The sequence below is a fragment of the Aythya marila genome (genome assembly GCF_965140915.1).
Source record: "Aythya marila genome assembly, chromosome: 2".
Taxonomy (NCBI): domain Eukaryota; kingdom Metazoa; phylum Chordata; class Aves; order Anseriformes; family Anatidae; genus Aythya; species Aythya marila.
In genome coordinates this window covers 19,938,334-19,952,895 of record NC_139043.1, presented here as the reverse complement: position 1 = coordinate 19,952,895, position 14,562 = coordinate 19,938,334, and the positions used below count along the sequence as shown (strand labels likewise).

General features: G+C 37.7%; 1 protein-coding gene across 2 annotated transcripts in view; it reads right to left on the bottom strand.

The window, feature by feature from the left end:
• The window catches only part of NEBL (nebulette), a 255,027-nt gene that overhangs the window by 162,772 nt on the left and 77,693 nt on the right, over positions 1-14,562 (bottom strand). The gene's annotated exons all lie outside the window — the stretch shown is intronic.

Here is a 14,562-nt window from a genome sequence, read left to right as displayed (position 1 = left end):
GCATTTAGGCTTTAATCAGTTGTGTTACTGTGAGCAGAGGGATTCTGGTACAAGAAATTCAGATACCACCTCAGCCTGGGTAGAGAGAGGCTCTGGAAAGATGCACGGGTGTGAAAAAAGGATCACTTTGAAGCTGAAGTAGCAATGGAATTATTATGGTTTTGGAGATAAATTTAACTCATTTCAGTAGAAAAAGTTCCCAAAAACAGAGAGTGAGCACACAGATAGCAAGAAGTGCTCCTGCTTCAGATTTGCTGTTGTCATCATCAATAATAATTGAAAACAAGGAAAATACAGAGTGTGAAATCAGGAAACAGAAGTCTAAAACTTTGGTATGGGATGGTATGAATTGCTTCTCTGATGCAAAAACACAAGGCTAAATTATAGCAGAGCATGAAAAGATTGACGTTATTTTGTGTTCCAATACGTAAGAGAGAGATGGCACAGAAATCTCAGATATGTCAAAATAGGCTTTTGTCTCTCAGTCAGTTAGGTTTGCAAGTGATAACTAACAAACTTTTTGGCCACAGCCAGGAACTATTTAGCCTACATTTTAGCATTTTATTGGGACCAAAAAATTGTGCCGAAAGCAATGGGTAGGGGATATAAAGGACACAGGCAAGAAGACAGCCTGCTTTCTAGGGACAAGTCTAACAGAGGCACAGATAGAATACAAACTGGACATCTGGGAACATGGCTCTGGCACTGTGAACGTGACTGGTGGGGGAAGTCTTCTGCAAGAAAAATCAGAGCTGGGCTTGTAATGCAGCCACACAAGGGGATTGTCAGCAAAACTAATTTCCTGGAAGAAAAAGTAATAGTTCTGAGAATATATCAGTTAGTGAGCTGGAGCTGAGCTTTCAGGTGCACTGGATTTTCAGAAAGGCTTTCGGGGGGAGGGGGAAGTCAGCAAGGGGCGATGCTTCTCAGCCCCTTGCAACAATCCAAATGGATCAAAGCAAGGTGCTGTGCTACCTCTGGCAGCCATGAGGACAACTGCAGATGCTTCAAAAGAGGAAAAACTGAAGTTATATCAGAATGTAAGGAAGTCTTATAATGAGCCTTTAGGCCTCAATGACCTCTACTAGAGAATAGGATGATGGTACTCGAGAAGCATTATATGAATTTAGAACTCAGTGTAAAAAAATATAAAAAATTAAAAAAAAAAAATCCACAACAGGATTGTAATCTCAACACATTAAACAAAGGGACAAACAGTGAACTTCAGCATAAGAAAGATTCTGTTCTTAATTTATAATATTTTAACTTCCCCTGCATGTACTGGAGTTACTAGTAGTGCATTATGATGCGTCATTATTGTATAGGGCTCCACGCATATTACTTTACCTTTTTGTAAAGAGTGTTTCTTTTCATTTGCACTAATTCATAAGATTCAGGAATTGGCAATAAACTGTTCCCAACATTAATGCAAATAAGAAACGTTCAACTTAATTTTCTTTAATTACTTGACTGTAAAAGATGGTCAAGATGGCCATATACATTGAAATATTAGCTAAATGAGTATTAACCTTTTTTTTCATGAGAATTTCCAGTCATTCAACTAGACACTGACTCATGCGTTTGCTTTTGAGATAGACGTTTCCAATGAACCCCATTAGCTCCCCAAAGCTTCACAGTAACAGCTGGAAATCAGTGAAGGCAACACTCAAAGAAAAATGGGCTTGAACGGGAGCACTTATTCCCTCCTGAACCAGAATGCCTCATACTAATTGAGAACAACTTCACTGGGCTGACAGAGCCTCTAGTTCTAACATGATAAAAATGATGTTTACAGTCCCCAGGGGTACTGAATAGAAGTCTGCCTTCATGAATAGGAAACGTATTAGCAATTGCATCAGTTGTAAAAAACAGCTGCTTAACCACCACCCCACACAGACCCAAAATACTGGACAGAGGCTGTCAGTTTGGAAATTTGTCATTAAGCCATACAGTCAAATGGAAAATATTCACAAATGACCAGCACTGGACTGAGTGGCATACGAACAGGCAATGCTATGGTAACAGAAATCAGATTTAATTGAAAGTGAGGTACAAAAGAACTAGGGCAATAACCCTTATTTTTCAACAGCATACATTCCAAAGAAAATTGAAATGTACACAAAGCAAATACCCTTAAGAAATAATGTGCTACAGTAATTTATTTCCAAATCAGGATTGGGACACTTATTAATATTTGTTTCATTTCTGATGCAAAGAACACATACTTCAAAGAAAATCCTGATAAGCAAAGGAAGATAAAATTGACATAAACCAATTGTAAGTCACATGTTTCTTTCTGATCTGCTCTTTCAAGTAAAATATCAAACAGGAAATACATTTTCCCAACCTTTCCTTTCCGAGGTGAAGATTATGTCTTTTCCCTTAGATGGACTTCTCTGTATTGCTGTTGTAGCTCATTACCAAGGTAGAAACAACAGCCAGCTATTCAACCATTTACATAGAGAACATGAATCAGCCTGGAAAACACAATGAACCTTAGACATCTATTCAGAAAAGAAACAGAGTTTGCAGATGAATAACTTACTGCTGTCATCCGGAATATTACAGAAAGGAAATGGTCTATTTATTTGTAAAGCAACATCATTGATAAATGTCCAGTTTAACCCTGGGATTATATTTGGTAACTTTTTTTCCCTAAAAGTATTATTCCAGTGTAAATCTACAAATAATTTTTGGTTTGTTTTTTTCCTTACAGAACTAGTATTTATCATTTAATAGCCAACTGGCACAACAAAGTACTTACTTCACTTTCTTTGGTTCTGTATTTCTGAGAGACATGTAATCAGCATACAAGTGAAAACAAATTCTCATGTAAAACAAATAAATATCCATTAATATGAGAAAATTCCTATCTTATATTATGATTTTGGTCACTTAACTATGATTTCAAGTGAAGGTTTCTGCACACAATTTATTTACAGACCAAATTTCTTCATTGTTTAATACAGTATTATGGAGACATATCCAAGATACTTAAGTACTGCTATTTAATTGCCTTTAAAATACAAACTACTTAGCTGAATAAATCCACTTAGATGAAGACCCATGCTATAACAGCATCTATACTGCTGCCAGTTCCCAAGCATCTAGAGATGTGACTGCATCAAGTAGAGGAAGTTCCTTCTGGGACTTAACACCATCAGCAAGTTTCAGCAAAGTAGTGTTTTCCTCTGCTTTCAGTAAAACTCCAAGTTTTAATTCTCATAATCAGTGATGCACACAAAATTTTGAAGCAGAGGAAAATTAATGAAAAATTAAAACTACATTGTTTTTAAATAAATATGGCCTTCCATCAGCATTTGTTAGAAACAAATCTGCCTGTTACTGAAACTCTTCATTCTAGCCAAAAAACAAACAAACAAACAAACAAACAACAACAACAACAAAAAAAACTTCTCCATTTTAACTGAATCAGATCCGAGATTTATAGATAATAACTCATTGGACAAATCTCTTTTTCATTATATCTGAAAATATACCTAATCTCTCATATTATCTTAGCCTACATCTTCATGTGGCTAGTCACACTTAAAATCAGCAGTGAGTTTTGGCAGTGTTGGTCTCTGTAACATTGCTGCAGTAGATCTTAAATTGCTTAAAGCTTACAAGAGCAGACAAAAATTCGATGAGAGTCATAATCAGAAAACTAAACAACTTGGTTTCTCAGAAGAGTAATAAAATGCAAATGTTAATCTTTAGAATTGTTCACTATTGCCAAAACAAAAGTCATAGTCCTCTAATCGTTGTATTTCTGATCTAGAGGAACTTTGTTCGTCAAGGAGATATAAAGCTCAAATGGCTCCAGAGAGCTCAGTAACAAAATTAATTAAGAGTTTATGTATGTTGGGGACTTCTTAACTAGTAAAACACAATTTTCTTAAAAATAGACAGAAGTAACAAATTAGAAACACTTAAATGCTCCACGAACTGATGCCTATGTCAAATCACTTGCCATTAAACAGTCTAAAGAAAAATTAAATAGAGAAGCCTATTAAGAACATTTATAAACATCAATTCCTCAACTCACTAGAAGCAGGTGGGAACCTTTCCTCCAAAAGAGGGAGAGACCAGATTGTTTATGTCTGCACATCCTGTGCTATTTAAAATAAGTACCTTCAATACCTGTGGTCACCAGGAAGTGTCTTCCCATCCTTTTTAAGCAGAAGGAAGGAGCAGAGGTAGAACATAAAATGAAAAAGTTTTGTTTGACCCCCTCACCGTGCTTTGGGTTACAAGGATGTCCTACAGGGTGCTATAAGGTAAGACGACAAGCGTAACTCTCCACTACTTATTGGTTCAGGAGAGCAGATGGACTTTTCACTAGACTTCTGATGCACCCTCTCTCTCTTCTATTCTTTTTTCTTGACTACAGTCCCTTGGCAAAGCCAAATTTTGATTGATTATTGTGTCATTTAGTGCTCATATATTGCCTTCTATGTAATAAGAGATTCCTGAATTCCACCCTACTTCAGAAGGCTTTAGCCAAGAGATTCATTTGACACTTATTCATAGTTAATGGACAGACATTTTTAGGGGCACTAACCTATTTTAGACATCTTGATTCATCCAGGTCATATTAACATGCCAAAAAAAAGACAGCATTTACAAAAACAGAGGGAATTTTAAAATTTTCATCTACTAACTTAACCCATCATCAATAAATGCGTAGTTGTAACTATAACTCACTCAAAGCTGAACTCCAGATGGATGACAGCCAGGTGTTCTGCACAGCACAACTCTCCATGTGCTGAAAGCTCCTCTAAAGTCTGACTCCATCTGAACTGAGGCTTTGCCTTGAGCACAGTGTTTTACCACTGGTCCTCCCTTTTTGCCTGCTCTCCACATCCCCTCCACTTCTCCAGTCAGCAACTGCTGTCCCTGGTGCCGCACCCTTCTGACAGCCTGCCAGGGTGACAGCTTCATTTTTGATTGGTATCACTCATTTCAAAATATTCCAATTCCTGGGCCCACAATCCATGTATTATTGAGAGGATCCCAAACTCTTGCATTATGGTAGCACATAACAGTATTTAAGAGCCTGGCAGCCTGGAATGCAAAGCAGAACTAATGCAAAGTAGAAAAAAATGTTAAAAGAGATAGATGGCCTTAAGGACTGCTAGACGGGATGAGGCACTGGAAAAGGAGGGAATTTAACTGATGAAGTGAGTTAAATTTGAAAGGATGGGAAAGGATGAGCAGTTTCTGTTGCAGTAGGTGCTGTCATCTTGGAGATGGCAGCAGCAGGATCAGGAGTGCTTATTTTATTGCATCAGGAGTGACCACAGGTTCAGGCTAGTAGCAAAGACTCCAGTGTTCACAAGGTACAGTATTAATGTGCTCATCCCAACAGTGTAAGGGCATACAACACAAAAACACAGCAGAAAGCCACAAGTCGAGTCAAATTCACCATTACTTGATTTTTTGATTCCCTTCTTATACATGAATCAAAACAATTTACTTCAATTGACACAAGCCACGTATCCCACTTCAAGTTTATCTCAAACTGTGCTGTGCCATGTGCTCGACCTGCCTCTGCAATGGCTGTTCACATTCCTGCCTTATCACACAGGCACTGGAGCATCCCATGCTCAATAAACTTATCTGTATTACTCCCTTCTTGGCAGGACTGATCAACTTCTATCATTCTCCTGACCTTGCTATCACATTTAAGCTTATATAAACAAATCATTTACTGAGAATTATATTACACTATTAAAAAGTCATCATACATTGCAAAAAATGAGCACTGTTCTTGATACAGAAGTGCTAGCTTCATCCACAGATTAATCTTTTCTTTCAAACCTTTAGAGAAATTTACCTAGACTTCCTTAAAATAAATAAATAAGTAAACAAACAAGATGGGGATGCTTAATTTCACCCGGTAAAATTACTTTCATTCAAGTGGAATTTGACTATTTTGGATTCTTAAGAGATTTACCATGTGTATATTAAATACAGATATATTTGTACATAAAGGATTAAATATAAAATTGAACTGAACTGTAAGTTTATATAAATACAAAATATGTACATTTTAGTCCTTGATATCAAATTAGTATTTTTAATTTGGGTTTCTGATTTGGGCATTCAGTGCCAAAGAAACAGAAGAGGAAGCAGGCTACAGTATATTTTTTTTCTTAATTAAAACAGCTTATGTGTTTTGCCCTTCAAAATTTACAGATTACTAAGCTACTGGAAAAATAATAAAACTGTGCTCCAGGCAGATTCTATCATTTATTTTTTTTCTGGCCAAAAATAGGGTTTCCACGAAATATCTTCAAAGCTCTAACATTTTGTGCAATGAGAGCATTTTGCATTTTCTTCCAGTCACTTTGGTTTGGACAAGGTTAAACATTAGACTAATCCTAGTCTTTTTCCTTTCTCTTTTCTTTCATGACCCTTTCACTTGAAAGCCAATCAACATAATCTTCTGCAAGCATAGCACTACCTGACAAACTATCACCCCGAACAGACCTCAATCCATCCTGCAAGGCAGCAGTTACAAGAAATCATTGAACTCTGAATGGTCCCTGCTCCATCTGAGAATAAATCAGAAGGACAATATATTTCTTGGATCTAAAACAGCCCCATCAATAAGTAACCTAAGCATCAGGAAAATGACCAACTAAAATGCTGACGAATACTCATGGCCTTTTATTGGGGTCAAGGGGTAGGACTGCCCAGGAACCCTTTTGCCTTTCTTCTTCCAAATACTCTTTAAGGCCTAATACCATGCAATTTCTGATCCATGCGTTGTTTCGGCCTTGTACAGCCACGCAAGCCAAGGCTGGTTTCTCCCTTCTCCTTCTCACAGTCACACAGTGCTGTGCTGAGTGTTCCCTGCACTGTTATCAGGCAGCTCAAACAACACAGTCAGAAATAATCAAGAACTGAAAACAAGGTCAAAGAGAGACAAGCAGACAAAGATCCACAAAGCTTCAAAGTGCAAAAAGCATCTCTTAATGGAGCAAACAAAGCCTTTCTGTGGCTACGCAAAACCCAGACCAACCTGCTACATTTTGATGGGGAATGTGGAAAAAAAGAAATTTTGTTTGTTCATTTTATGAATTTCCACTAAGGCAAAAGTTTTATTTTTGCCTTTTCATTTGTTTAAAGCTTTTATTTTTTAACACTTCCAATTAAAAGTGTGTGACACACTCACTGGGCTTGGATTTCTCCAAATGTTGACTAAAAACAGAATTAATAATGGATTTAAAGGGTGCCAATGCACCCAATGGGAACAGCAGATTTTCACAAAGTAACTATACACATCTGCATAGACTTTTATTTCTTATACTTGGGGGAAAGGGTGTTGGGTTAAAAAAAAAAAAAAACAGCAACCCTCAAGTATTATTTAGAAATCTTTAACAATCTAAAATTCTTTAGCAGAGACAAGTAACTGCTAAACAAAATGCATAGTTATTAAGGCTCTTCAGAAACAGACATACATCACAGTTAATCACATGGGAGAAGTCTATGGGTAAATCAATATTTTCCTTTTTTTCTAATATAGATCTAAAGAGTGCATGCACTCTGTGGGGAAAAAAAGAAATAACTGCATCAAATAAAAAGATATAATCATGCTCACAGAAATTCTGTTCTATAATTCTACATATCCCACCACAATAGAAAATATGCAATGTTTGTTGCATGCCAGAAAAAAATATATGTATATATTCAACTACGGGACAAACGCAGATTTGAGGCCATTTCCAGAGGTATGTTAAAGTAGAATTTGACCTCTTAATCTACAGATAAACTCATATACGTGAACTCTATCAGTTTGATTTCTCACATGAAAGAGAACCATGAGCATCTGCAAATCAACACAGCAATGAGCACGTTTAAGAGTGCCTCGAACTAGCAAAACTGGCAGGTTGAGTTTATAGCATCAGAAATATATATATATATATATATATATATATATATATGAAGAGTAAAAGAGGCTCTTCCTTGGGGAGGAAAACTTCACAAGGGGTTAAGAACCAACTTCAAAACATTTTCAAAGAACCAATACAGTTAAGTGAAATATAGTCATTAATCATATTCTTTCAACACATTAATGTAAGGACATGAAAATAAGGACAAGAAAAAATGAAGGGCAAAATTAACCTTGCCTCTAGAAATTTTCAGTCCAGATTCTCTGAACTTTGAGAAGAAATTACTAGGGATGAACAAAAAAATTGGTTTCATTATAACAAGACGGATGACTAGCTTCGTTCTTTGGTAAGAAACAGGTCAGTACTTCTGAAAAGATGAGAGTCTAAAATGAGGAGCTAAATGGAAGCCATTAATTGTCACAATGTGAAAATGCCAAATGGGTTAATCCAGTGCTTTGATGTACGAAGAATTCATTGTTATCATCTCACACTGGAAAAGAAAATGTTGAGCTTTTACTTTGGATGAGAGGATATTAACCAAAATACTCATATGCCACTTACAAATTATTAAATATGTCAGCCACTGCAGTGTGCTGTGGAAAAAAAAGACATAATTTATCCCCTCCATTACACAAATGCAAGCATAGGGCAAAGACCAAGAACATCCTGGAGGGTGACAGTGGCAACATCGAGAAAATAAAACAAATTCTTCTAATTTAGTGCATTGACTAAAAAAACCCTCCTGAAAATTCCTTTCTCCATCCTGGGGTGAATAAGTAAAGGCAGACAGTCATTCTTTTTAATGCTGACATTACCAATACCCACCACTGGATCACACCAGTCACCCATTTAGTCAAGTTTCCTCTTTCTAGTCAAAATACGCATGAAGTGTTTCAGGAAAAAATGGCAGTGTCAGCAAAAAGAAGTGAGACTACATGGACCCCCTCTGATTAAACATGGCAGCACCTGAAAGACACAGATGTAAAGCCCAGAAAGGGAAAAAAAAAAAAAAAAAAAGTGATGTGGCCTCATTTTCTGCCTTCAACAGTTTCTCGCTACAGCTACTGCTAAATAAGAGAGGGCAAGGGAGCAAACTCAGTACTAGTACCTTGTTTTCCCACAGGGCTGTTTGTTCCCTAGCTCTGCAGTACTGCCATTCCCAAGGTGAGACCAGCGTACTCTTCAGTTGAGGGGCCACTTCTGAGAGACAGCATGGACAGGTCTGCACCAGTCTTGCTCTCTTCAACCTGCAGAGCCCTTCCACACAGCAAAGAGAATGCTGACCCCCCAAGCATCCCATGTGCCACGATGTTTCACAGATGCTCAGTTTCATTTCATTATAACTTTTCAGTACTTAAAGGGGGTTTATAAAAGAGATGAAGAGTGACTTTTTGCTCAATCAGATAATGACAGGACAAGGGAGAATGGTTTTAAACTAAAAGAGGCGACATTTATATTAGAGGTTAGGAGGAAATTCTTCACTCTGAGGGTGGTGATGCACTAACAGGTTGCCCAAAGAAGCTGTGGATGCCCCATCCCTGGAAGTGTTCAAGGCCAGGCTGGACCAGGTTTTGGGCAACCTGGTGTAGCAGGAGGTGTCCCTGCCTATGGCAGGGGGGTTGGTACTGGATGGTCTTTAAGGTCCCTTCCAACCCAAACCATTCTATGGTTCATGCTTCAAATACCACTGCTGAGCTAGTATATAGCCCTGGCACTAAACGTGAACTGGAAAAAGATATATACCCATTATATAGAGAGGAGATATATACCCATTATATAGAGAGGAGTATTCCATGGGCCCAGTACCAAGTGCTACGTGTTTTGAACATAACCAGAAAACTCTAAGGGAAAGAAGCCACACACAATATGGACAAAAAACAGTACACACTGCTGTCTTTGGGACAAGGAATTTCTTCCTGTCCCTCTTTTAGGTATACAGATATGTCCTCAGCATCTGATTTGCAGTCCATGGATGCCTCATTTAGGAAGATTATTCTGTTCTTAATATTAAATTCTCTGTAACTGTAAGTATGTTTCCTTCATTTCGGTTTAAATTTCATGCAGTAATGCAACAAAAACATAAATAACAAGAATCACAGCATCCCATTTCCTGCAACAGAATTGAACAGAGAAACCATTAGCAAAAGATCTAGTTCCAAAAATCAAAAGCAAAAAATAAGTTCAAGAGAACCAGTAGGAAAATTTGTCAACACATAAGGAAAAGAACATACATGTCAGTATGGTCAAAGCTCAGTGAATTTACCCATTCCCTCCCCACCCAGGAAAAAAAAGAAAGAAAAAAAAAAAAAAAGATTTTTTTTTTAAGATTAGAATGTAAGAGATTAAGTGCTTTTTTTTTATCATAGCAATTCTGATAACATTTTAATAGTTAAATTAATATTTATATTCATTGTCCCCCTAAAAAGTCACAAAAATTTCACTACTAGTGCTGATTCAGTTAAAAATTTTACAACTAAACTTAGAAATAAGAGCTATGAATTCTGTGGCTCCCTTTTGTCCCTTTTCTAATAATTCTATTGTATAACTAGAGGTCACTTTCGATTTTATTGATCCTAAGATTTTCTATTAAGGATGTCCTACTTGCTCTACATTGATTCAATGTCATGAGAAAGTCTATAAAAATGCTTTTGCTCAATAAGTACTCTATTTAACAATCATGACCACTCTTGCCCTCATCCTAGCACAAAAATTATCTGTGTTTCTCTTAAATGCATTATCCCTTCACTTTTTACAGTTATACTATACGTACAGTACATCGAAAAAAGATGTGAAAGAGACAATGTATAACTTTTTACATCAGCATATGCTAGAAAAATACATCTCATCATATTCATATTTTTTGCATCCTACTTCTGAGTCTTGGCAAAGGGAAAAGTGATTTTTCTCCTATTACCAAGTATTTTACAGACTTCCTAATTTTGTGGGCAGCAGGAACTCTTTGCACTGCTTGCTTCTGAGTCTCTGCAGATTTTTTTGCTCTTAAATAGAGTTCTGATTTCCTCCTACCAAATTCATGTTTTCAAATCATTATGGATAGCTGCAACAGGTCAAGCACTAATAAAAAAATTGCTGGCTTTCGTATCATCAAATCATTAGCAAAAAGCTTAGGTTAGGTAGGTGGACATTTTCCATATATGCTCACATGTGTGTCTGTCTAAAGTTTCGTCTGAATGTTTTGCAAGCATTCATATTCATATTCATATTTGCTTCCCCATGTGTTTTTCCCATGATTATCTTTGCAGAATTTTTGCAGAGAAATAAAGAAATGCTACAAAACAAATGGTCTAAAGCACTTGTTTTGCACATGCACTGAAGCCTGTAGTTGTGCCATCAGATATAATGCAGATATACAAAAGAAGATAGGTTCAGAAAAAAAGAAATTTACTGCTTTTATTCACATAGCTTATCCTACTGATCTTCAAGGCATTATCTGACCCAAAAAGAAAATAGATGAAAGAATAGTCAGCCCTCAACATTGTAAGAAATATATATATATATATATATTTAAAACACAAGGAAAAAAAAAAAAAAAAGAAAAAAATACTACTATATAAGCAACTTCTTTTACACTGACTAGGAAATTGCAATTGGATGATACCAGGGGGAAAAAAAAAAAAAATATATATATATATATATATACACACATATATATATATATATAGTACCAAGACCAGGAATCAACATATTTAAGTCTTAAGACAACTTAATCTAATCTAGTGAGACCCCACCTGGAGTACTGTGTTCAGCTCTGGGTCCCCCAGCACAAGAAGGACATGGACCTGCTGGATTGAGTCCAGAGGAAGTCACAAAGATGATCAGAGGGCTGGAGCACCTCTCCTATGAACACTAGCTAAGGGACTTCGTATTGTTCAGCCTGGAGAAGAGAAGGCTCTGAGGAGACCTTATAGCAGCCTTCCAGTACCTAAAGGGGGCCTACAGAACAGCTGAGGAGGGACTCTTGGTCAGGGAGTGTAGGGATAAGATGGGAGGAATGTCTTTGAACTAAAAGAGAGTAGGTTTAGGTTGGATATGAGGAAGATATTCTTCACTATGAGAGTGGTGAGGCCCTGGCACACGCTGCCCAGAGAAGCTGCGGATCCCTGGAGGTGTTCAAGGCCAGGCTGGATGGGGCTTTGGGCAACCTGGTCAGGTGGGAGGTGTCCCTGCCCATGGCAGGGGGTTGGAACTGGGTGATCTTTAAGGTCCCTTCCAACCCAAACCATTCTATGATTCCACGATCATACAAAGTTTAAGCAAGCCTTTCTATTTCTTTTCTACTTCAAAAAGAAGTCCATAATTTTATCTTTTATCTCAACAGAAGACTTGTAATTCCACCTGTGAAATTAAAAGAATTTCAATACAAGACCAGTGTGCCACTAACATAAAACCAAGTTAATGTATTCTGCACAGAAAATCCCTCTCAGCCTCCGAATCTGTTTATCAGCTATTATACATGTAGTACTTCACACCACTTTGTGGCTTTGCTTCTGGTGTCTCCTGACCACAGCGTTACAACTCTTTTTTCTTTACTTGCTGGTCCAGCCCCTGTGACAGTGAGGAGCAATGGACAGGAGAGAAGGGGAAGCACTACTTTCACATCCTGAATCTTATAGCTTGTCTAGTAACTGCAAGTGGGAAAAAAAAAAAAAGGCAAAAAAAAAAAAAAAAAAAAAAAAAAAGGGTAGATATGCAGTAGCGCTTGCCTGTCTCTTCTGTAACAGAAGCCCAGAAGCCAGTCCAGTACAGACGGGATGTAGCCAAAATCCCTCACCCATTCAGCAAAATAACAATCAGAAAAGGCAACAACCATTTTTCCAGAAGACAAAAATCCATTCTGCCTGCTGCACTCTTGTCGAGCTATGTATTATTCACATCAAGAATAATCTTTATGTCTTTGACTCATGCAGATAACACAAGTCACTTAAACAGTCTTCAGAGGAGAAGATGAACAAACCACAAGTTGAGAAAATCACATTTGGTGGGTGAGCACAATTTACAAAATGCTGCTGTGCAGGGGCTCACAAGGGAGTGTGGCAGAAACTCCTGCAGGCACTCTGGGATTATTGTCATGCACAAACCCCATCAACTTGTCCAGGACTTGCCACTCACACCCAACAGTGAGAGAAGAGAACTGAGAAGACTGTACTCCTTTTATTCTCTTCATACACATAGAGCAGGTTGGGTTCAGACCCTTGGACAAGTGAAGAGAGAAGCAGATAAATAACCTGTACTTGATGGCTTTCTGGAAAAATCCCATCTCTGTCAAGCTCCAAGAGCTGTTTTCTCCACAACTTCCCCAATTAGCTAACTCAGAGTACCCCAGGAAATCCAATAAATGTCTGCTTTAGTAATCTATACAGCATTTTGTTCCCCTATAGCATTCCCTGTAGCAGTTCATTCCAAAGACTTCATAAAAGTACATAAATTGAAAAAGCATTTAAAATATCATGGAAAAGAGTTAATAAAAAGAATCTACTTGGAAGTTTTCTAGCACATATTTTTGGAATGGAGAGGCAAAGAGAAAAGGGCAAGAAAGGAGAACACAGAAATGAAGAAACAAGGAAGAACAGGACAGAGAGGAATCTCAGAGAATAGCTGAGATTAGATGGGACTGCTGGGAACCATTCAGTTGTTCCCCCTGCTCAAAGCAGTAAACTACAGGTTGCTCAGGAACGTGACCAATCCCAAGATTCATCACGAAAGAAGTATAAGAATTTTCTCTCAGATGGAAAAAATATGCTGGGAGCTTCCAAGGACTGCAATCTCAGGCTGTGTCAGCAGAGATTAAGACAGGAAGGCAGTAGGATGGTACCTGTGATTTTCTGTCACATTTCTCAAGACTTACAAAGTAGGTTTTCTCAGGAAGCGCTAGAGTATGAGAATCCACCTTAAACCTTAGCCCTCCCTTTGATCCGACACTTCAATACCCTCCCTGCCAAGAACCACTGCAGAACATCTCTGTTTCTGCAAGTTGAACTGGAATCACTGCTTTTGATCTACACAGCATTGCCACAGACAAGAACTAAAGACTGGGGAGCAATTTATACTGTTATAGAGTTAGAGAGATCAGTAGCTAAGGCGAGCCAAAGAAGGTACATGAAGGCAATTCTTAAGTAAACATAGCAGAGAGGAAATGGCTGATTGGAAACTTCTGTACTTGAGCTCATCCAGGAGAGGCAAGTGCACAAGAAAAGGATCCATTGTATGCTGTGGAATAAGACTGCACGCTAACTAACCCCCTACCCCTAAAGGTAGGGATTTTTCTTCAGAGAGGCATAAATGTTGGTTGAGACACTGTATCCCTGTATATGCTCTTTATTTAGAAGATCTTAAAACTAATTTTTATTCAGAGAGAAGGCACACTGAATGGGGTAGTTTTTCAGGATGGTAAAGCACTTCCAGCCTCTCCTAAAATGCATTTGTCTCTCCTTCAAACTACAGAGTTGAATGAAATCCCATGGAAGCAACAAGCTAGAGGAAAAATACTCTGAAATTATACTGTATAGAAGGAAAACATTCCCTGTAAAGCTTTTAAATGTAGCCTTTTGACTTCTTAACAACATAATTTTTCAAGTGTTCTAAAGAGCAATCCATTTTCTATCGACTCCTCCAGAAAACAATGCTTTGGTTTTGTTTGTTT